General features: G+C 39.6%; 1 pseudogene; it reads left to right on the top strand.

Moving 5' to 3' along the window:
* Nucleotides 1-2,913: 2,913 nt before the first annotated feature.
* On the top strand, nt 2,914-3,802 carry LOC106840305 (small ribosomal subunit protein uS2-like; annotated as a pseudogene).
* The last annotated feature ends 1,638 nt before the right edge of the window (nt 3,803-5,440 follow it).

Here is a 5,440-nt window from a genome sequence, read left to right as displayed (position 1 = left end):
CAATAAACTCCTTGACATTGATCTTGGAGATAATTTTTTTGGATTTGACACCAAAAGCAAAGGCAACAAAGCCAAAAATAAACAAATGGGACTACATCAAATTTAAAAGCTTCTGCACAGCAAAAAAAGCAATCAACCAAATGAAAGGGCAACATACCAAGTGGGAGAAAATATTTACAAATCATGCATCTGATAAGGGGTTAATCTCCCAAATATATAAAGAACTCATACAACTCAATAGCAAAAAAAAAGTAAGCAATCTGATTAAAAAAATAGCCAGAGGATCTGAATAGACATTTTTCAAAGAAGATAATACGGATGGCTAACAGGAACGTGAAAAGGCACTCAGTGTCACTAACCATCAGAGAAATGCCAACCAAAACCACAATGAGATGTCACCCCACGCCTGTTAGAATGACTGCTATTAAAATGACAAGAAATAGCAAATGTTGGAAAGAATGTGGAGAAAAGCGAACCCTCCTGTACTGTTGGAATGAATGTAAAGTGGTGCAGCCCCTATGGAAAACAGTGTGGAGGTTCCTCAGAAAATTAAAAATAGAGCTACCATACAATCTAGCAATTCTACTACTAGGTATTTATCTGAAGGAAACAAAAACACTAAATCTAAAAGATATATGCACCCTCGTGTTTATTGCAGCATTATTTATAATAGCTAAGATGTGGAAGCAACATAAGTGTCCATGTCTGGATAAATAAAGAAAATGTGATACAGACAGGAATATTATTCAGCCATAAAAAGAAGGAAATGCTGCCATTTGCGGCAACATGGGTCATGAATGGACCTTGAGGGCATTATGCTAAGTGAAATAAGTCAGACAGAGAAAGACAAATACTGTACGATCTCACTTATATGTGGAATCTAAAAGAAAAAGCAAAACCGAAGTCATAGATACAGAGAACAGATTAGTGCTTGCCAGAGATGGGAGGTGAGTGAAACTAGTAAAGGGGGTCAAAAGGTACAAACTTCCAGTTATGAGATAAACAAGTCATGGAATATGATGGACAGCATGGTGACTATTGATAATAACACTGTCTGTGTATTTCAAAATTGCTAAGAGAGTGGATCTTAAACGTACTCATCACAAGAAAAAAAATTGTAACTACGTGTGCTAATGGATGTTAACCAGACTTATCGTGGTGATCATATGGTCTAGCTGAAACTAATACAATATTATATATTAATTATGTCTCAATTTTTAAAAAATGAATAATTAAAACTATAAATATCCTGTCAGTTCAAGTAAATTTCTGCTGCCAAATAAGTTTGCAAAAAAAAAATAACTGTTGGATCTCCAAAATCTTTATATTTTGGAATTGTGGACAAGGGATTCTCAGATGGACAAAGAAAGTACCAGAGAATCCTGTCTATGGGATTCTTGTGACAACCTTTTGTAAACAAGGTGTCACATTCTATACTCAGAGACGGCAATGTGTCAGTGCTACTCTTCGTTCTCACAGGTGGTGCCCATTCTCATATGTCCATCCCTCAGGCCTCTGCCCCAGCCTTCCTTGAATCTGCTCACTCAATCAGTCAAGCCATTTGCCATTGCCCATGACTCCATATATATACTAAACTTGAGCTTAGATATGGCAGTAGGTGGTGACTCTGAAACATAGGGCAGGGACAGAAGCAGATTAGATACGAGTGTCTCATGTCACAGCAGATAATTATAACCACTCACCTAAGACCCTGGACCAACATGGGACGTGAGGATTATCACAACCAAAGCAGGAATTTAGAGAGAAGACTGTGAAAATCCTCTTTACCTGGTGGCCACTAGCTGACAACACAAATATCATTTAAATAGTAAAATACAACAAAGCATGAATTTGATTATTTCAAAATGCTTATCAGGGGCCGGCCCCATGGCCAAGTGGTTAAGTTCTCATGCTCTGCTTCGGAGGCCCTGGGTTCGGATCCTGGGGGCAGACATGGCACCACTCATTAGGCCATGTTGAATTGGCGTCCCACATGCCACATCTAGAAGGACCCACAACTAAAATATACAGCTATGTACTGGGGGGATTGGGGAAGAAAAAAAAGCAGGCAAAATAAAAAAGAAGATTGGCAACAGTTGTTAGCTCAGGTGCCAATCTTTAAAAAAAAAATGCTTATCAAAGAGATGGTAGAAAAAAATTTCTAAGAGCTCTTCAGTGTTCATATATGCAGATTGCTGTCACGTTAAACTCAATTTATTTAAAATCAAACAAAACAAACCTTGAAAGAAATAAAGGAACAGTGTGCCAATGTTTATGCTTCTCGCACTGTTACATTTTTATCAGTCTCTAACTTTAGAATCATCTGTGATGCTCACATCTCTTCAGATCCTGCATTGAACTAATCCGCATCCTTCTTCCGCATCTGACGGTTATTCATTACACTTTGTTTCCATCTCTGGCTCTGACTGCAGACCCTTGTTTTGCAGATCCTTGATTGTGGACTGATGCCCTAACAGCTTTTCCTGTCTAAACAAGCCTGCCCACCTCTGCTGGACTGGTTTTCCTGAAAATCTACTTTCAATACCTCATTTTTGCCCCAAAACTATAAAAATATAAATAAATGTTTCTTGTTAAATACTCTTAAACAATTTTAAAAAGAAACCCAAAACTGACAAACTGTATTTGCAACATGTTTGAGTGATTACTATTTAATTTAGCTACTACATAACGGATGCTAGCAACTGAGTAAGCAAAAGACCAAGTCTCCAAAGAAACATGGGAAAACATCAAATGGTAATTCACAAATAAAAAAATATAAACAAAAAGTACACACAAAAAAATTCCTAAAGTTGATAATAATAAAAGTGCAAATTAAAATACAACTCATTACCTTTATGCACTACCCAGAGAGGGGTCCATGCAGTGTTGTTCTGGGTTCCTGTCATGACTTAAATGGAAACTTTCACAGCGTCTGGAGCCCCTGATGTCCTGCAAATGGAGGAGGAGGAAGTCCTCAAATTCCTTGCAGCAGGAACTCACTTAGGTGGCACCAACTTTGACTTCCAAATGGAACGATACATCTATAAAAGGGAAAATGATGACATCTACATCATACATCTGAAAAGAACCTGGGAGAAGCTTCAGCTGGCAGCTTGTGCCATTGAAAACCCAGCTGGTATCAGTAACATATGCTCCAGGAATACTGGCCAGTGAGTTGTGCTGAAGGTTGATGCGCCACTGGAGCCACTCCTATTGCTTGTCACTTCACTCCTGGGAACTTTACCAACCAGATCCAGGTGGCCTTTAGGGAGCCATAACTTCCAGTGGTTAATGATCCCAGGGCTGACCACCAGCCTTTCACAGAGGCATCTCATGTTGACCTGCCTACCATTTCTCTGTGTAACACAGACTCTGCTCAGCGCTATGTGGACATTGCCATCTCCTGCTACTCTAAGGGAACTCACTCAGTGGGTCTGACGTAAATGCTGGCCTGGGAAGCTCTGTACACGCATGACACCGTCTTCCATGAACACCCATCCAAGGTCATGCCTGGTCTCTACCTCTACAGGCATCCTGAAGAGATTGCAAAGGAAGAGTAGGCTGCTGCTGAAGAGGCTGTGCCAAAGGAGGAATTTCAGATGAATGGACTGCTCCAGTTCTCAAATTTACTGCTACTCAATCCAAAGTCGCAGGCTGGTCTGAATGTGTGCAGGTGCCCTCTGCGCCTATCCAGCAGTTCCCTTCTGAAGACTGGAGCACTCAGTCTGCCACCAAAGACTGGTCTGCAGCTCCCACTGCTCAGGGCACTGAATGGGTAGGAGCAGCCATGGAGTGGTCCTAAGCTGTTCTTCCACAGACGCTTAGCCAGAAAATGGGAATAAGGGTGATGGAAAATAAATGGTTTCTAAAAAAAAAATTACAGCTCATTATTAATTGACTCTCAGGTTGGTCAAGATTAAGGAAGAATGATAATATCCATTATCAGTGAAGGAGTGGGGAAACAGAGCCTCTCACAAGCACTATTGGACTGAATGTCAACTGATGCAAACTTTCCAGAGAAAGATTCCATATATATTTGTAAAATTGAAAAACGTATATGCTCTTTGATCTAGGATTTTCACTTTTAGAAATTTTTCCTAAGAAATAATCATGCATTTGCCCAAAGATTTATCTATAAAAATGCTTGCTGAAAAACATTTATGACTGAAAAACAAAATATTAGACAAAAATAAATAAGAAGCTAGTTAAAAAAGTTGTATAATCTGCATATGGTAGAACACCATACGCAATCATCACAATGGTGCAGTAGAATATACTGTAGACTGGGCAACATATTCAAAATACAGTGTTAGGTAACAAAACAAATTAACAGCTAAACAGCTATAGAGAACGCTGAGGACCAGCCTAACCCCACAGATCCCAAACATGGTAGCCCATTCTGCTGTCATTTCTCCCTACTTCCCTCCCGCTCCCCCTCTCTCTCCCAGCCCCTGCCTCCCTCCACCCCCACTGATCTGGGTTATTGAAGGAACACAACTCACTTAGTCTGGAGGCTCCAGCAAGGAGGACAGACACCCTGGCTGCATAACAGTTCTTCAGGATTTGGTTCCATTGCTTTCTCAACATGCAGCTTCAGGGAAGACATATCCAATGTCAACCAGATAAGCCAAATGCCAAACCAATCCAGATGATTAATGGAGTGACAGATGTGGGAGTTAGGTTTTACTCATATTCAACAGAAGCAGTTATGTTTAAGGATAGCATATTTTCTTCTTGTTGTTCAAATGGAAGTATTTATTTTTATAAATGTTTTCTCCAGCCAGTTTATCTCTAATTGCACTTAAACAGAAAAAAATCTGTATTAATCTTGTGCCAAGTTAGAAGAATAACCAGTAGCTTCCATTTCTCGTTTTAGGATGTTATTACCATTAAATTATATTCTCTTGGTATGAAAATATTTTTTAAAAAAATTCCAAACACATAAGCAAGCAACAGCCTGTCAACATATATGTATAAACACAAACATGACCAATACACACACGTTAGGCAAAACAGGAATGATATTTCTGGGTGGCTTAATGGCAGCAGGTTTTGCAAGAATGACAGTTCCCAGAACATGATCAATCTTCCTTTCTCACACAGGATAACCTTTCATTTCATGGTTTCACAATATTAAAAAACAACATCCTGATTTACCTGATTAAAACCAGAGAGAAAAGGACAATGTTTATGGGGAGCAACAACTTACAAAAAGCACCCTGGGGGCCCCACACTGACCAGTTGGAGGCCCCAGTTTCAAAGTCTGACCCATCAGGCATAGGAACAAGTTGTCAAATCTTTGCCTATGTAGATATATCAAGGATTTACATGAAGCTTTTAAAATGTGTGTTCCCCTGTCTGGGTTTAATGTACTCTAAGGATGCTTAGTTTGAGGGAGAAGTGCTCTTTCTGAATCACATGTAGGATGCCATTTCCAGAT

The sequence above is a fragment of the Equus asinus genome, chromosome 3 (genome assembly GCF_041296235.1).
Source record: "Equus asinus isolate D_3611 breed Donkey chromosome 3, EquAss-T2T_v2, whole genome shotgun sequence".
In the NCBI taxonomy this organism is placed as follows: Eukaryota; Metazoa; Chordata; class Mammalia; order Perissodactyla; family Equidae; genus Equus; species Equus asinus.
The sequence above is the reverse complement of the archived record's forward strand: the minus strand, read 5'-3'. Positions and strand labels throughout refer to the sequence as shown.